The sequence below is a fragment of the Podarcis gaigeae genome (assembly GCF_964106915.1).
Source record: "Podarcis gaigeae genome assembly, chromosome: 13".
In the NCBI taxonomy this organism is placed as follows: domain Eukaryota; kingdom Metazoa; phylum Chordata; class Lepidosauria; order Squamata; family Lacertidae; genus Podarcis; species Podarcis gaigeae.
Window position 1 is genome coordinate 15459683 of NC_139689.1, and position 19590 is coordinate 15479272.

Consider the following 19590-nt stretch of genomic DNA (forward strand, 5'->3'; position numbering starts at 1 on the left):
TAGCTCCATACATTCTTTAAGTTTAAAATCTCTGCCATCTGAAATAATCATTGTGGTAGTCTCCCTTCTTTTGATTTCTCCCTCTTTCTCTTCTGTGTAATTCTATTGAGATGACACCATTATAATCCCCCATGTAATCCATTCTTTTAACCAATACAAACAGGCTACATTTGCAGGTCTGGCAGGGAAATGCCTCCTCTTTTCTTTTAATATGCACTCTCCATGGCATATGACAGCTCCTTTCTTTTCTTTTGTTACTATTTGGCTCCTAGAGTTGTGCTTAATTCTCTTTCCCCACTTCCTGCCCCACCCGCTTGGTGACACACTTGAGTGCCCCCAAGGGGTTTCTTCTTATCAAGCTGATGACTATTTATTATTATTACTGTTTTCTTTACTTTCTTTAAATTTTTTGCACCCCTAAGAATTTGGCAACCAGGGAAACCAACACTGTGGCCTTGCCCATGCTACACCACTGCTTACGGGGAAGGTATGGGATTTTGCAGATAACTGGGAATGAATGAATGAATGGAGAGTTTGTTGGGGGTATTCCAGTGCTGGAAGTAGTAAAAACCAAGGTATAGGTATCTGTGGGTTTTTTCTGTGTTTGTTTAATTTATGGTGAGCCCCAGAGAGTCCCAATTCTGTGGGGAAGGTGGAATGTAAGTAAGTACACAAACAAACAAACCCAAAACAAACACACTAAAAATATGTTTGTGGGAGGGGAGGTTATAGGCTTTTTTTGTTGTTGTTTTTATTATGTATTTCATAGTTTTCTTTTGTATTTTTGTGCAGTGACCTGCCCTGAGATCTTTGGATGAAGGGTGGTATATGAATTTAATGAATCAATCGATCAATTAATAATTGTTAATAAAAATAGCAATTCTGGCAAAACAGAAAATTGATGACTCATGGAAGTTAAGCTTACTCTTCTCAAAACATTTTAAAAGATGTGCTGGGACCTATTAGTGAGGAAAATAAGCCACAACATACAAAATACAAAAGCTATGTACAAACTACTTAACATGAATGTTGCAAAGGGGATTTAAGGACTTGGCCAAGATGGCGGGCCCAGCTCAAGTGAAATCTTGATATTTCCTGGGGTTTCTGGACCCTACCAGTTGCTGGTCCTAGATTATGAAAACAGCCTTTCCTGCAGCCATGGAGTCTTCTGGAACTAATCCTGCAATAAACTGTTGCATTGTGAAGTGCTCTCGTTCATTGATCTAGGCAACCAGTTGTTACATTCTCCTACTCCATGTTGCCCCCATGCCAGTCTGTGGGAACGTCTTGAATTTTGCTTTTACATCTTAGGCTGTGGTTTTCCCCGCCTAAGATTTCTTTTTGTACATCTGTACATGTACATGGCGTTTCATAAGGGATGTTGAGAAGTGCCCCTCATTTCCCAATGAAGTGGCTATTTTTCTGAGTACAATCCTGTCAACATAAACCAAGTAAGTTTATTGCTTATCTGAGTCACAAGGTGGAAGAGTTAGAAATGAGGGCGGATTTTAATAAGCACCCAGGGACATACATTGTACATACATGTCTGCCTTACTGGGTTCTATTTAGGATAAAAGGGTCTTATTGGAGTAAAATATAACAAAATAAACAAGACTTCAGCTATAATATCAGTTGCTTAAGGCATCTCTTTAGAAAATTATTCAATTAAAAGGCATCTGAAAAACTAGTCACACTTTTCTTTTAAAAATGTGTTCGAAAGCAGATTGATAGCCAAAAAATGGTGCTTTTGGAAAAAATGGGGTCTTCCTAAAGAAAGCTCAACAATTTGAGGGTGTCCTGCTGGTTTTTCATTTCTGAAATATGGCAATCCCATGTCAACCCAGAGTGCAGCAGTCAAAAGAGCTGAATTCCATGTTAGGAAAAGGCTCGTTCTATATCTGGAACACTCACATGACTCACGAAACTAGCTTGAAGGCCTGAACAGACACCAACGTTTATCTTGCCATATCCACAGTGGATGCCAAGATGTCTGAGGTTACAGGCTTTAATTTCCAGAATTAATGTTTTTGTTTAGCTACAGCCCAGACTTAATTAAAAATAAGGCCATTTGTAAAACCTCTGCCAGTTGCCCAATCCCACCTGGGGAGGAGTGGCCAAGGTGATCAGGCCAGATAGGGGGAGGGAACACCCTGTCCACACAATAGGGGGAGGAACATACCTGGGAATCGTCATTTGGCTCCAGAGTTTCTCCCACCCTACCCACCCTCAGTTATGCCTTCTATTTCAGGTTAACCTTTCCTCCACGGCTACGTGGACGCAGCTACATCAATGTCACTGTTCAAGGGCAGGAAAAGAATTTCCCTGCGTTGGCAGGTTTTGCCTTTCCCGTAGCAAAACATCACAACGTTGGCAGTCTCAGGCCTTGGGCGGAATCCTTTAGTCTATCTTCCCTAGATAGGAGTGGGCGTGTAGCAGTGACCCACGCTCCCTTCCTCTTTGAGGCGGCTATCACAGGGATCCCCGTTAAAGGGGTTGTTTGAGGGGAGGCATTGGCCGTACACGTACAGGTTGTCATTGCTCTCCCCTGTGATGGCGGCGTAACGGGGGGGGGGCGCTCTGTTGAACATATGTTCTCTAGAGCCAGCCCATCCCACACCCACACACACTCTGGATAACCCTGATGTTCCCCAAATCCCCAGAGTGGGAGAGATAATGCCCAATGCCTAAGCCAAAGTCTACCTTCATCTGAAACATAATAAAGTTGTGGCCAATTTTAATCCCATAGCACGTTGTATTGAGTCGTTATTCCACTAGGGGGCCAGCCGGGGTTTGGGGGACTCTGCACGTCCACACACAAAAAAACCCAGCAATATTTTCGTTCATAGATTGTGCAAAAGCACTTCACCTGCCAAAAACCCTCCAATGCTGCCATTAAGAAGCACGTGTTCTCCTGTTAATTAGAGCTTAAATTGAACTAAAGTACAGGCATGTGCTACAAATGTTGAGATCACAAACCTCGGAACAGAACCTGCTGCAAGGTCATTAAGGTTTGATCTTGAGGTAGCACTTCATTTGGGGCAAAAGGACAGTGTGGGCAGAGGGGAGCCTACAGTTTCTTAATATAAAGTTTTCTTCTCTACATTTAGGACTTCTGAAGTACCACTGTATTGAAGTAGACGGGCCAATGGTCTGACTGCAGCCTCATAACTACCTAATGAGGGAATTAGGATTACAATTTGAGCAAGGTTTTCCCTTGATTTTCCCTAGGAAGTGGGTTATATAATAAATCTGAAGGAAAAAAGGGAAAGCATGAAAATGCCCTGTTGAAGTTTACATCATTTCCTCTTTTTTCTGCTCAGAAAAACCACCAAGAGCCACAGTGAGCCATGGCTGCCAAGGGGCCCTGTCCTTTATGGCTGGCCACCAAGTTCTGCACTAACTGAAGTATCTGAATTGTCTTCAGAGCTCTGAGTAGAACACCTGACAGTAATCTAACCTAGAGGTTCCCAGAGCATAGACAATAGTAGTTAGGCTGTCTGTGTCCAGATAGTCGTAGAGCTAGGCCATCAGCTGAAGTCGATGGAAGGTACTCTGTGCCACTGATGCCACCTTAGCCTCAAGCGACAGTAAAGCATCCAGACGTACCCCTACGTAGAAGATATCTGCCTCTTGGGTCTTCCAGTGAGTCTTTAATAACAAGGGGGAACATTCATGCTATAAGCACTGTACCCACTGTAGAGAATCAGGATTAGCCCTGATAAATATGGGTGGATGAACACTTTCCCATGCATTGCATGATGTAATATGCCTGTCTGGAGTGAGTAAAAATATTCATGTGAGAATATAGACATCAGCTGACCGTCAACCTGTTGGGTACAGAATGTGTCCTACCAGAACATTCAAGATCAATTAAATTAGACCTACATGTTTTTCTACTAATGATGCTTCATTTCCATCTCCTACTGGGGGAAAAATAGGCTTCCAGCCTTTGTCCCAGGACATCCAGTAACAATTTTCCACGTATCATCATCCACCATAGCTGAATTCTCTCTATATAAGGTGTCTCTTACTGAAGGATGCTCAGAGGCGCATACGAGCGAAAGAAGATATTTTGATCGACTCTTTGGGAGACCAATTTCTATTACACTAGGTAAGAAAAAGGCCTCAACATGTTCATCTACGAAGCTATGTTCATTGTTTTGTTCAGCAGTAGGAAAGGTGGCCTAGAAGCACACTGCAGGCAGATTTTAAATCAGCCAGCTTTTGAAGAGCTAATCTTTGTCTGTCATTTCTTTTCATCCATGCTTGATTTCAATTTCCCCCCGTCTTTAATAGAATAAACCTTTTCCATGTTTAACAACACTTTCTCCTTGTATTCCCCCCCCCCTGTAATTTTATTTATCTATGCATATATTCATTTTTGTGAATAGATATTTAACCTCTGTGTGACTCCTTCTCCTAAGTATTAATCATGGCAGCCATATTCTTTTCCTGCATTTCACTGGCAGCCAATCATCTTTGAGCACAAGCTCTCTGACAACAGATGTGGTGGCTGAGCTGTGGATTGGCTGCATCAATTCAGGGTACAGAAGGCTGATGAGATGACTGTATGTAACAGCCATGCTGAATTTTAGGTTACACTGCTTTCTCCGGAATTTAAATATTGCTATGTGCAGGAATTCTTTAATTTTTGCAGGAAGGCTAAGTCATGTAAGTACCACCACCCCTGTACAAGGAAGCCCAGTCTCCTTATATAGAAATGTACATTTTGAGAAGGTATGAACAGCAGAAAGTAGGAAGTAAAGCTCTACGTACAGGGAAATGAAGCTTCATTGGGAAAAGCTACATTCCTAGATTTAGGATAATTTTACAGTCATGAAAGGTGCCCATTTCAAAGGTGTTTACACATTTTTTTATCTAGAAATCTAGAAAGTAGATGCCAAGTTATCATTGGGATGTCTCAAATAGAAAGCAGGGTCTGACTTGAACAAATTTTATGTATTTCTTAGTTTGTCTGTTTGACTTTAAGGACTGGCACAGAGGTCTGTCTTTTTCTTCTTCACTCATCCCTTTGTCCCTTTGTATCATTACAATCTTCAGCCTGTGAGTAGGGACTACCTTTTTTTCAGTTGGTTGTACTTATGCTGCCCTGGGAGTCAAACACTGTTCCTTCTTTCTGGCAATAAAAATACATTGGCAATAAAATCAATAAATTGCTATTATTTCATGACAACCTGAATTAGCTACCTCAGGAGACCACCACACTCTGACTAAGGTTAAGAGTTGGGCGCTTTGGGAAGTAACGTCTTGAATCTCATTATGCTAATTTGGGGAACTCACGCCTGCTTATTTCTGCTGCTGTGACACGAAGAATAATGGTGTCATTCATTGTCTTTGCAGAGGCTAATTTTTCTGTGATTTTGGAGGTGCTTATTAGTCTCTGAAACTTAGTTTTATTCATTTCTTCAATCTGCCTGTCAACTCAACTATAGTTTCATAGTTGTAATGGGGTGGAGGAAGAGAGATGGGAATGGGGAAGGGCCACAACTCAATGCTAGACAATAAAGGCGTACCTTGGATCCCAACACCTTGCGACTCAAACACTTTGCCAACTGAATCTTGTAAACCTGGAAGTGAGTGTTTCAATTGTCGAACGTTCTTTGGAACCAAAACGTCTGATGCAACTTCAGACTTTCCGATTGGCTGCAGGAGCTTCCTGCAACCAATCAGAAGCTGTGCCTTGGATTCTGAACATTTTGGAAGTCAAACGGAGTTCCAGAACGGATTCTGTTTGACTTCTGAGATACCACAGTACTAAAGTAGATGGGGCAGTGTCTGACGGCAGTACTAGACAGCCTCATAACTACCTAATGAGGGAATTAGGATTACAATTTGAGCAAGGCTGTCATAGCCTTTTCAGATTTTCCCTTGCTATTTCCTGGGAACTGGGTTATATAATAAATCTGATGGGAAAAGGGAGAGCATGAAAATGCCCTGTTGAACTTTTCACCGTTTCCTGTTTTTTCTGCGCAGACCAACCACCAAGAGCCACAGCGATCCATGGCTGCCAAGGGGCCCTGTCCTTTATGGCTGCTCTTGGTTTTGCTCTCCTGGATGGTGCTGGGGACTGAAGCCTCCTGGGATTTCCGGTCCTTCAAACACGAGTATGTCGATTAACCGAGGACTAAAGTCGCAAATTACTGCGACTATATAGTCCAGAAAAGAGGCCTGGCTCCCTACGCCAATCACACTTTCGTTCATGTCTCTGACCAAGATCTTAAAGACATCTGCACTGTTATTGGCATACCACAAACTGGTCCACTTTCGAGCTCATCTCCTGTTCCAGTCACCACGTGTCATAGATTTGATTTCATGTACCACGAATATTACCTCAGTAGGAATATTTCACTTTCTTGTAAGAATGGATACCCAATTGAATTAAGATTTTGAATGCCATTGTTGCACAAGCAGACTTCTGCTCAGGCAACAAACCTCCGCTACCATCCTCTCTGACACTCAGCAGCCCCCTACACTTTCCCCCTCCTACACTCCATCCCTCTCAAGAAACCTCTCAAGGTAGTCCCCCAATCTTCCAGGGCAGGTCTGGGCAAAGGCAAGAGAATTCCATGAAAGAGTTGAAGAAGTCCTTTTACTTAAGCAAATATCTGTTTTACCTGCCCACAAATTGCCATTGGATTGCCACTAGGATTTCTTCCTTCTTGAGGGTGAAAAGGCCACTCTGATCACTTTGGGCCTCCACTGTGTCCCACTGCTCATCTTCAACCTCACGTTGCATGATATAAGTGAGATCTCATGCCTTTTCTCATGATTCTTGCTGCTGTGGGATCAAGCAGTTATTTGTGGTATCCCTGGTTGCTTATTAAAAACCCGGCCTCTTTTCTCACTCTTCCACCTTGTGACTCAGATAAGCAGACATGGAATATATATTTCTTATATACAGCTTTGTTCTTTCCCCCTTTTTTCCACTGTATCACTCTATTTCTTTAAAACTAAAATTATGTCAATAAAATGTGAACATTAAAAATCCCTGAAACTGTCTGTGACTTTCTGGTCCACTTCCATTTGTCTTTCTCACAGCATTACCAGTTCTGTGCTTTTCTCAGTCACCAAAATAATGTTTCCAAATTCCTTCCAAGTACCAGAATTTTAGATTTCAAGTTGTATTGGCCACCGTTACTGAAAAAATAACAACCCAGATTTGAGCACCAGCAGAAGTATCAGGTCCTACTGCTCCCTACTTGATGAAAGGTGTCTCCCTGGAAGACAAAACACTAACTTTTTAAAGAGATGTCTGTTCAGATTTTGAAAGCTGTGCTATGGCCTCCTCTCTTGATGTTTTGACCCTGTGGTTCAGCTCCAAAGCCCAATGTGGATCTGTATGAACATTTCATCCTCTCTACCTTGCTCCAGATCTTTTCCCCTGGGTCCCAATCCTACCATTAGGGACTATGCAAAGGTGTTTGTGTCTGTGTGTGTTTTAAACACTCCTAGTAGGAAATGTCCAGGGCAACCCTGAGATACGGAAGATGTCACAGGGATGCCACAAGACCGGCCAATGGAAATCTAGACTTTGCTCCTGCATGAACAAGCCTTACAAAACTACAGAAGGAAGGCAGGGATTGAGCCTAGTGTGGCTTCATTTGATGGGGCGTTGGTGGCTATGCCCCATGCAAATGATAAATGAGGAGGATGTGCCATCCAGTGTAAGCTGGAGATAATGGTGGGACATTCAAGTGGGGTTCAGAAAACATTAATTCTGAATTATGATTGCTGAATCATAAATGTAGAGAAGAAAACTTGATATAAAGAAACTGTAGTCTCCCCTACTCCCACACTGTCTTTTGCACCAAATGAAGTGTTAACTCAAGTTCAAACCTTAATGACCTTGCAGCTTGTTTTGTTCCGCAGTTTGTGATCTCATCCCTTCCAGCACATTATTCCAAATTAAGCTCTAATTAACAGGAGAACACCTGCTTCTTAATGGTGGCGTTGGAGGGTTTTTGGCAGGTGAATTGTATTTGCACAATCTGTGAATGAAAATATTGCTGGGTTTCCCCAGCAGAACACGAGGTTTTCTGCTGTCTTACCTAAGTTATACAAGTGGCCTTATTTTTAATTATGTATGGGCTAAACAAAAGCATTAATTCTGAAAATTAAAGCCTGTAACCTAAGACGTTTGGGCATCCAGTATGGATGTAGCAAGATAAACGTTGGTGTCCGTTCAGGTCTTCAAGCTTGTTTCGTTAGTCATGTGACTGTTCTGGGAAACCACTGACAGGAATTAGCTGCCAGTACAAAATGCAAATACAGTGGTACCTCACACTTGGGACTTACACTTCCAAGTCAGCTTGGAACTCTGTTGGAAAACAAGAGAGAGAGAAATTTTCAAATGGCATCAATATAACATCAACCCCAAGGTCAGAGGTGTCTCTGTGGGAGATATTTCCCTGCCTGGTTGGCAGGGAGGCATGGGGCATTCTTGTCATGACAGCATAAGTCTTTCAGGTCTCTGGCATCCTCCTCCTACCCCCCACCCCCGGCTGGCTATGCCTGGGTTAATGCACCCAGCTGACTCTGTGGCTGGATCTAGACCCATCGAAGAAGCTTTTCAGTTTAAAGCATTGTAAATTTAAGCTGCAAAAACAGGTAGAGAAAAACAATGTTATATCGCACATACAGCACATATCAATCACTTTTTCTTTCATATTCATTTTCTTTTCTTTTCCAGTTTCACTTATGTCTTTTACACCTTTCAGTGGCTGGCATAGGGAATGTTGTGAGCACGATCCACCTATTTATATGATGCCTCTCAGAACACACAAAACTCATACAAAACGGTGACTTTTTAAATTTCAGCAGCCGTTTCAAATGACACCCTCTCCCAAATTTTATTTTTAACTTGATTTGATTTGATTTTGTATGTTGTATTGCTGCTGCACACAGCTAGGAAACCATGCTTTTAAACAAATTAAGGTAAAGGTAAAGGTACCCCTGCCCGTATGGGCCAGTCATGTCCAACTCTAGGGTTGTGCGCCCATCTCACTTAAGAGGCGGGGGGCCAGCGCTGTCCGGAGACACTTCTGGGTCACGTGGCCAGCATGACGAAGCTGCTCTGGCGAGCCAGCACCAGCGCAGCACACAGAAACGCCGTTTACCTTCCTGCTAGAAAGCGGTACCTATTTATCTACTTGCACTTAGAGGTGCTTTCGAACTGCTAGGTGGGCAGGAGCTGGGACCGAAAGACGGGAGCTCACCCCGCCACGGGGATTCAAACCGCCGACCATGCAATCGGCAAGCCCTGGGCGCTGAGGTTTTACCCACAGCGCCACCTGAGCCCCAAAGCAAATTATAGGTAAAAGGTAAAGGTACCCCTGCCCGTACGGGCCAGTCTTGACAGACTCTGGGGTTGTGCGCCCATCTCACTTAAGAGGCCAGGGGCCAGCGCTGTCCGGAGACATTTCCGGGTCACGTGGCCAGCGTGACATCGCTGCTCTGGCGAGCCAGAGCCGCACACGGAAACGCCGTTTACCTTCCCGCTGGTAAGCGGTCCCTATTTATCTACTTGCACCCGGAGGTGCTTTCAAACTGCTAGGTTGGCAGGCGCTGGGACCGAGCAGCGGGAGCGCACCCCGCCGCAGGGATTCGAACCGCTGACCTTTCGATCGGCAAGTCCTAGGCGCTGAGGCTTTAACCCACAGCGCCACCTGCGTCCCCAAGCAAATTATACCTTATTAAAAAAGCACGAACCAATACATTTGCTGTTTTTTTTCTATCAGGCGTTCATCTGACTCAGTCAAGAGGCTAAGAAACATACATTGGACAGGCAGATCAATCTCTGTTCCTCATTTGAAGATGTACCTTTTTTCTCAAGCTGTCCCTGAGACCCTGTGGTAGCATCCTCAATACCTGTCCCAGGTGGGACATAACTGGCCAAGAATTAGATATGAAGCAAGGTCACCATTGGGTGATCTTTATTAATTCCTGCAGCAACTTCCAGACTCTCCCTATCCAAACCTCTGCACCAGGCTTCCTCAAACTCGGCCCTCCAGATGTTTTGAGACTACAATTCCCATCATCTCTGACCAGTGGTCCTGCTAGCTAGGGACCATGGGAGTTGTAGGCCAAAAACTTCTGGAGGGGGCGAGTTTAGGAAGGCTGCGCTGCACAATTCTTTTATGCTTTTTTGGGGGTGTATTCCATCCATGCACACAAGTTTGTTTATCACGTCTTAATATTTATAAATTTAGCATTGCTATTTGTCAAGCAAGCTGATGGTTAGTTGCTGTGGTTAGGCTCCTGTGGATTTGTCAAGCAAGCCAACGATTTGCTTTTTGTGGCTCAGATTCTGTAACATCTGATTTGCTCACCAGAAACCGCCTAATACTTACTTCTGCTTCTTGCTGGGTAGCTGTCCACGTGTCTTGTCAGTACTTTTGCTATAGTTTTAACCAGTGCTTTTTTTCTTTAAAAAAAATTGTTTAGGGGTACTCTCATTTTCCTACTCATATTGAAATACTGCCCCTCAATGAGGCCAAACTTCAATTCGCAAAAAGTTTAGGGGTATGTATACCCCTGCATATCCCCAGAAAAGAAGCAATGTTTTAACTCAGTTAAATTTCCACTATGCACAAGCAGGTATAACCAATATGGCTCCTGTCACAATCCTAAACTGTGGTATTTTGTAATGCTGTATTATAATCGTTCCCATTCTTTGATGTTGCTTTTAGTGGTTTATAGTCACAATTGTACGGTACATTTCACAATCATATGGTTGGTACAAGTTCTCTCGTATCTGGATGTTATAATACTCACCTATTTCTTTCTATCGACGTAGAGGGAGCAAGAAATAAAAATTAAGAATTAATTAGACTGGTTTGAATGGATTTTGAAAGATCCATCACTTCCCATGTCAAACTTTTTTGCTGCCATTTAGTGAGAGCTGTTTCAATTCTCCTTCCTCACTTTTCTACTTGAATTCTATTAAACAGAAGAAAGAAATTCAAAGTCATGGAGGCCTGGGCAATTATTCTACAGGATGGAGTGATTTTTTCTTTCTATAGGGAAGGGACAGAACAAAATACTGAAAATGGAAAAATAGGTTTATTTATCACGGAGGGGGAAAGAAAATTGGCGTTTCACAGGCCTTGTTATATAAATGCTAGGAATCTGTTTTTTTGTTGTTTAAGGAGAAAAACAATGAAAACTGGTAATCTGGGGATTACTGCTAACTTGAGGCACAGAATTTTCCTTCCTCCCCACTTGGAAAGTATTTTTGAGGGGAAATTGTATTAATAAATTTGAAAAATGCTACTATTTAGATATATCAGAAGAGGTGGATTCTAAGCAGTGAACCCTTATCCTAATATCCAGATGTTTTCTAACTGTGGTCCATTGGTGTGTCTGTGAATTCCACTGAATTATATACAATCCAAATTGTAATGCAGTAAAATACAATATAAGAAACAAAACAAGCACTGAAATACAATTAAAAACAACAGAGCACTTGTTGCCATGTGTTACAAATACTACAACAGACAGAAAAAAAAATTATTAAGTGGTCTGACAATATCCTCAGCAATTCAAGTAGCCATGGGAGAAATTTAAGAATGACCGCTATATTAAATGAACATATCAGGTGCAGCCTGACCCCTTCGGCTTTTGCTGCTATAGAATATCCTGCAAGAAAGAGAAGGCAGGACATAGTTACACATAAAAAGAGGCGATATGAAAGTGAGAAGAGGCAAAGGGGGGATTAAATGAGCAAAATTCAAAATAATAAGCTCCTTTTGTTTTATTTCAAGGCAAGGTGATAGAGCTATGTTTGGTTTTTTAAAATAATAATTCCAGTTGCGTAGCTTCCAGACTAAGCTGGACTTTAGGTTCCCTGGGATCAGAAAGTGAAGGCAGCACTGGTCAGCTAACCTGCCATGTTTCAAAGGCAGAAATTTCCAGCCTTGCTTAGCTGGCTTTGCATTTTCCTTTCTAGCGCAGCTTACAACACTAGCAAGGAAGAATTGATATTTTGACATCATGGTGATGTCAGGTGATGGACACTTGTTAAAATGGCATACCAAGGGTGGGGGAAACCAAGGACCTGCCCCCACCAGCTGAACCCACCTCCCCATCCTTGGCCTATGCCAGAGGTCGACAACCTAAGGCCCATGGGCCAGAGGAGGCCCATGAGGGTCACTTAACCGGCCCATGATCTGCCCCCGAACCCAGCCACCTGCTTGGCGAGTCCCCACGTGCTGCGCTAAACCAGCACAGTGCAGGGACTCTCTTCCGCGGCTCCAGAAATCGCTCCTACGCATGCCCAGATGCCAAAATCCTTCTGCGCAGGTGTGATTTTTGGCATCTGGGCATGCGCAGAAGAGATTTCCGGCATCATGCTGCACCTGCCCGTCCCACGGGGATCTCTGCGGGAGTGATCCTGCCCATGCCTTGTAAGCCTTGCCGACCCCTGGCCTATGCTATCAATGAAGTCTTCTACAGATGAATAGAAAAGGTCTGAGCCTCATTTCTGCCTCAAATTCAGAGGACTGGCATCCCCATTTCCTGAAGGTTGCTATTGAGCTATCCTTGTTTGGCAGCAAGTTCATCTTTCAGTTGGTTGCCTTGTGGGCAATCAGTTGCATTTTTAGGTTTTTGTGTTGTTGTTGTTTTTGAAGTATTAATTGAGTTGTATCTTATGACTTTGCCCTTTCTGAGTGTGGATTTCTTGGTAGTGACTAAGAAGGTGTTCCTAGTGATTGCAGTTGCAACCCTGGCCCTTTCCCAGAATCATTGTGAAGGCTTTTCATCAGCTTTGGCTTTCGAAAACACATTTCGGCATATCTGAGCTGCTTTGCAAAATGCATTGCATTTAATTCTCCATTCATGACTGGCATGATCTGATACTGAGGAAGAGGAAGTTGACAGCTAGGAGCATGCTCTGGGCTGGCTGGAGGAAGTGGCTAGGATCATGCTGTTGTTGCTGGGGGCATTTTTCATCGATCCTAAAGGACCAGCCTTCAATGGTTTGTGCTGACACTAGCAGGGACCAATCCAATTGGTGTTCTGAGGGTCACTAAAGTATTCCTATTGGACCTTGGCTGAAGTCCAATAGAAGACTGTCTTGCAACCTGGCCGTGTGCTATTGGCCAGAAGCTGTGGCCGCTAGATTATAAAAGGTTGGACAAAGCATTGACAGGGTATCATCTGGAGCTGAGCAAAACAGAAGAGAGGCTAAGAGAGAAGATAGGAGGCTAAATTGAAGAAATTGTAAGTTATTGGGTCTGGTGGTTGATGCCTAAGAGCGTAACAGTTATTGAAAGGTCAGAGCAATGGTGGATTTATGACCATGTAATTACCGATGAGGCAGGTTTAGTCATAGTTTGAAGACTATCCCTGCCTCCAGGTCTGGTCTTGTCCGCAAGGATACTGGATTCAACAAGGGAGTTGTTGACTTTAAGGTGCTGCTGTGCAATGCCAGGTCAATGATTCACAAGACGGCTGTCATCCATGACTTGATTGTGGATGGAGGACTTGACCTGGCATGTGTAACAGAGACTTGGCTGGATGAAGCAGATGGGCCTGATATTGCCGCTGCTTGTCCACCAGGTTTCTCATACACACAGCAACCCAGCTCATATGGGTGGGGAGGCGAGGTTGCAGTGAGTTTTAGGAAGTCATTAGTTTGTACCAGGTGTCCTATTGGGAAGACCCAGTTCTCTGAGTGCATGTTCTGGAGGTTGGGCAGTAAGGGCAGTACAGGATTCCTTTTGGTGTACCGACCTCCCTGCTGCACCGAGCTGCTTCAGGTCACGGCAGATGTTCTCCTGGAGACACCTAGTTTGGTTGTCCATGGGCATTTTAACATCCATGGTGACACGACCTTACAAGGGGCGCTTGGGACTTTATGGAAAGCATGGCCTCCATGGGGCTTTCCCTATGGCCCAACTCATAGTGGCAGTACTTGGCTGCCCCCCACCCTCTCATGGGCCTGGATGGGAGTAATAATCTACACTAAGGAAATTCAAAGCACATTACATTCCACACAAAGGAATCTTAGAAAAAGGGAAATGTCAGAGAAAATTGCATGCCTGGGAAACTTAAGCAGAATATAAAGCAAGCATTATTAGGGGAATATATATTTTTAAGAGGGGTGAACATACAACGTTAAACCACAAGATGAGGGAGCTGTTGTGTGCACAAATTGCACATGTAAAACTGACTCCAATTTAGCTCTTACTAAATCCTACTAGAAAAGGGGGGGGGGGGGCTTAAGATGCATTTATGTAAAAGGCTATGCAAAAAGATTATAGCAACAATTGGAACAATTGTTTAAATCTACTGATGCTGCAACACCAACCCAGCTACTTAAAGCTCATGGTGTTCCCAGGTGTACAGCACTTTAACCTAAAGGTTAAGAAATAAATCTTATACCCCGCTGTCTTGTTGAGCTACTGGTGGCGCTTGATGAAGACTTTCAGAAGGATTTTAAGGGAGTTTATACAAAAGGGAGATAGATAGATAGTTAGATAGATAGATTTATACCCCACCTTTCCACCAAGGAGCTCAAGGCAGCATCCAGCCTCCTTCAGTCAGTCCTCTCATCAATCCTGTGAGGCAGGCTAGGGTAAGAGACTGAGACTGACCCAGGGTTTCCCAATGAGCTTCACGGCCGAGTGGGGATTTGAACCCTGGTCTCTCAGTGCTAGTCTGGAGCTCAGATTCATACCAGTGAGTCCCTTGCTCACATCTCACTTCAGCCAGAAACTTAACTGAGCTTGTACAAATATCCTATCTTCTTTGCCTCCTTCTCCCTGACCCTCAACAATGGTCCAAGCTTCTTCTTTTATATTGGTTTTTTTATTGGATTTTACAAACAAGAATGATGTTATACAAATAAGTATACCAAGTTTTGTATATCACAAAAATAGCATAATAATTGTTGAAAAATATCTACAACATGTGTTTCATTATTAGTGGTGAATGCATAAATTCTTTGGTTTATGAATTGGTTTAAACAATTAGGAAGAAGAAGAGGGGGAGGGGAAGACTGGGAGTAGTGAGTGGGTAGGGTGGGTGGTTATGCTTCATTATTCTACTTAGAGTGGTTTTTAAAAAAATTTAAATTGTGTCTTAAACTTCTGCTATAAGATGCATAAGCTGCAATGTGACTGGTTTGTATCAATATTCACATGGTTATGTGATCATGACTAGATAACATCCACCACAACATTTGCAGATAAGAATTTGCAAGGATATACAGTACAGCATTCATTTGAACTCCAAGCTGTTTCACAAAGCACCCTCTGGTGGCAAACAGAAAGAAAGCATTTACACACCCACTTTACTTCCCCCCCAGGTATCTCTTTCAGGCAGAGGTCGCCCACGATGATGCCTTTCAAGGGATCTGGCCTTGTGCTCCTCACCTTTCTGGTGTCTGTTCTGGCACTGGGAGCCTATTGTGAAACCCCCTATGAGAAGTTCCTAAGGCAGCACTACGATAATCCCAAGAGCAGCCATGGAAAGCAGTATTGTGACGTCATGATGAAAAGACGCGGACTGGACAGACCATGCAAGGAAGTGAACACCTTCATCCACGGCACCAAGAATAACATCAAATCTGTCTGCACTGATATTGGAGGGAAGGATTATGGGAACGGGCTGAGGATTGCTCTACGCCCCATCACTGTCACCAGCTGCAAGCACAAAGGCGGCTCAACTCACCCACCTTGCAAGTACTCTGATAACAAGTCATCCAGATACATCGTCATTGCCTGTAATCAGAATAATGAGCCTGTGCACTTCGACGAAAGCATCATCGTCACAGCGTAAGATTTCCAACGCCCAGATCCAAATATTCAGCTTTTTAACAATTATGCCATCCCTTGCAACTCCACTGAAACCCCCCCCCCTTTGCTGCCATTCTGTCCAGCTCTGCTTTACTGCAATTAAAAAACAAACAAACAAAGCACCCTTAAACCATAGTGGCAAAGAAACCTGCTTTGATTCTGTTAAACCAGCAATGTCTGTCACTATTAAACTGAGGAGAAAGTTGCATAGCATTTGATGTGTGTTTAATTTCATTTCTTTTTCTTTTTCTTATTGCATCCAAGGGAGGGAATGTGGAATGCAGTACTGCACTGTCTTTCGTTTTTCTGCCCACATGGGTGGTAGGCTGCAACCAAATCAAATCAAATCTTTATTATGGTCATAGACCAGCATAAGGAGGGAAGAGTACAATCATTTAAAGTCTAAAAACGTTTTGGTTTTGGTTTTTTTAAAAAAAAACAGTTAAAACAGAAAGTATATATATATATAAAAGTCTATCAGAATCCAAAAGAAACTAAGAGTCTATAAGAGGAGTTAGGAACATTAGACAAGAATGAAAGAGCATAAAAGGTTAGTATATATAAGACTATAGCTGTCAGTCTACAGAGCACTCTTATATGAGTGCTCATTACATCTAGTTTGTGTCACAGGTCATCATCCGATGAATTTTTGGCGCTGCTGTGCAGAATCTGGAACGTATGTTGTAGCAGGATTGGTATCTGAAAGCAGCAGGGAGGTATAGAATTGTCCTGTGCACCCTGGGTACTTATGCAGTAATGGTAAGATGAGGGTAGTACAAATGTCTCTATAATAAAGATAATAGAGAAACACATGCTCTGTTGTTTCTATTTGTCCAGAGTCACAGGCGCATTGTCTCTCCAGGTAAGCAATCTTCCTGTATCAGCCTTCAAGGACAGCTGAAGGGAGGGCATGACATCGAGCCAAGTTAAAGGCCCTCCAGCACTTAGGGGCTTCAAGTTTAGCTAGACATACCATAGGGGAGGCAGAGTACCTGGACGATTCATTGGCAGTAAAAGTTGAGGCCCTGGCTAGATCTAATTGGTGTCTGCAACACATTTTATGAGAGCACACAAGCCACAACCATTTGCCGTCAGGAATTATGGTGTGGTGGCATACAGTTATTCCAAGTGAATCATTGTTGGGGGCGGGGGGACATAGTGTCTGCTGGGAGATGGATAGGAGGTTTTTTGATGCTCATGACTGAAGCAAAACCAGGTTTCAGCAAGAAAGGTCTAGTCAAATATTAGGGTGGGGAACTGTCACCACTGCCTTTCTCCTTTTTACCATTTCCCCATGCCCAAATGTCTAGATTTTCTCCTTCCATTTGACCCCCACCCATATGGTATTCACAATATAGAGCGCATATGGTTCAGCATTAATGTCTGGCAGCTTGGAATGCTTCCCCCAACACTTTCGCAACTCTGGTTCCCCACTCAGTTCTGTCCCAGTGTGCAGAGTTCATGTTTAAGGACACAGCCAGTTGTCATCATGTGATCAGGCACCACAGCCCCAGGGCTGCTTCTGAGCACGTTCCACAGGATGCCTAATAAATAGTCATCTTGCCGTTTGTGGCTCTGTGGTGCTTTGAGGCTGGGAGTAAATATAATGGACAATGTAAACTCCCTTCTTTGGAAGACAAATGTTCCCCTTGAAAGTGTCTGGGGATATCCAGACCCACATGGGAATCTAGCTTCCAAGTCAGCTTGGAAATCTGTTGGAAACCGAGAGAAAGATAAATCTTCAGGTGGTATTGTTAGCAATAGAGCATCAACCAAAAGGTCAGATGTGTCTCTGCAGGAGGTATCCCCCTGACCATTTTTTGAGACAGTGTTTTTGAAGTGGAAGAAGCTGGGAAGAGGAGATACTGAACCTTTACCCACCAGCTATTTTGCCCTCCTGGACCCCCTTCTAACAAGCCATTTCATTTCATTTATTGAATTTATATGCCGCCCTATGCCCAGAGGTCTCAGGGTGGTTCACAAAAAGGATTGCAATATATAAAATCAAAACAATAACGCCCCCACCCCAAAAGAGCCACATTTTAAAGGGTATAGGGTGTTGATCAGGTCAGCCAAGGTAAAGGTAAAGGTAAAGGACCCCTGACAGTTAAGTCCAGTCACGAACAACTCTGGAATTGCGGTGCTCATCTTCCTGGACAAGGGAGCCGACGGTTGTCCGCAGATAGTTTTTTTGGGGTCATGTGGCCAGTACTTATTTATCTACCTATTTATCTACTTATTTATCTACTTGCACTTTTTGGCGTGCTTTTGAAATGCTAGGTTGGCAGGAGCTGGGACCGAGAAACGGGAGCTCACCCCATTGCGGGAATTCGAACCGCTGACCTTCCGATCGGCAAGCCCAAGAGGCTCAGTGGTTTAGACCACAGTGCCACCCACATCCCTCAGGTCAGCCAAAGGCCTGGTTAAAAAGGAATGTTTTTGTCTGGCACCTAAAGGTGTATAATGAAGTCGCGAGGAGAACCTGCCTGGGGAGAGTGTTCCACAGATGGAGAGCCACTGCAGAGAAGGCCCACTCTCATGTTACCACTCTCCTGACCTCTTGAGGAGGAGGCACATGAAGGAGGGCCTCAGGAGGTGATCTCAGGGTCCAGGTGGGTTGATATAGTTACCGGAAAATCCGAGGGCTCCCTTGGACAAAATCAAGACACCAACCAGAGCAACTTTGAAGCAAATCAGCAGCCTGTAGGCCCGGTCTTCATTGAAGAAAGACTGTCACGACAGGACTCCCACTGCCCACAAGGTGAAGCAAGATGGAAGCCCAGAACAAAAGACCCCAACTTATATTAGCTCCTAATCCCCTAAACTACACCCCTAGAAATACATCATTTTTACATCATGACTATATTAAAAATAGGAGGAGTCGAGGAGGGGCTGCACAGGTAATCTGAGTACCCTGACACCTGGCCGGAGCCCCTTCTCTTCCCCCACATGAGTCATTTGCAGGAAACAAAGGGGAAAGGCGCAGTTTCCTGCCCCCTGAGGGGAATCCGGTACGGTCCTTTTGTCAGAGTCTGTGTGGAATACACTAATGTATGCAGTTTGTTGTGTCCTTGATAGTCTTTTGTCTGAGCCCATCAAGATGACTATCAAGGTTGTCACACGAACTGGGAAGGGTCGCAGAGTACGTGACTGCTCAGTCAAGGGATTATGGCTGACTAGTATCAGGCCACCCCCCCCCCCTTTGATAGTCCTTGTAATATGAAGCAAAATAAAAGTGGTCCGGTGAAAATCCGATGTACGGCTGATTTATGGTGAATTTATGAAGAATACTGTCCTTGAAGTTTAAAGCACTTTCGCCTTCCGGAAGCGGCTTGCCATATTTTGATTAAATCAGTCACGGTCAATTGAACTCGGAAACTTTGTATTGAGAGCTGTCAAAGACAGATAAACGAGCGCCTGCTGCCTGCAGTACCTGCGTGGCCGCCGCAAGGGGCGCTGTTCAGTAACACTGATTGGCTGAAGCGGCGGCCGATTGACCCGGAGTTCAGGCGGCTGGTCTACCCATAATAAAGATAGGGCGAGGTGGTGCGTTACATGAAAATAAAGGGGTTCTGTGAGGAGCTGTCAAGCTAGCACTTCCTTATTTACGGAAGGCTTTTTAGGGGATGCCCCTCTAGAAGGGGCATCTCCAGCCTTGGGAAGGTGGGAGGTGTGCGTGTGGTGCTTGTGCATTATGATGTAATGAAGGGGGGTCTCCTGCTGCAGTTCCCCCCTTCGGAGATAAGATTGCGAAGGTGGACACCGCACA

At 43.9% G+C, this 19590-nt stretch overlaps 1 long non-coding RNA gene and 1 pseudogene across 2 annotated transcripts; both read left to right on the forward strand.

The window, feature by feature from the left end:
• The first annotated feature begins 3443 nt into the window (after positions 1 to 3443).
• Positions 3444 to 6162, forward strand: LOC310829321. Its single transcript, XR_014557223.1, has 3 exons — positions 3444 to 3642; positions 3939 to 4111; positions 5995 to 6162. It is a non-coding gene; the product is annotated as an uncharacterized lncRNA (long non-coding RNA).
• Positions 6163 to 15360: 9198 nt separating this feature from the next.
• LOC310830437 (angiogenin-2 pseudogene) lies at positions 15361 to 15804 on the forward strand (annotated as a pseudogene). The gene has a single exon. The product of its transcript is annotated as an angiogenin-2 pseudogene (transcript).
• The last annotated feature ends 3786 nt before the right edge of the window (positions 15805 to 19590 follow it).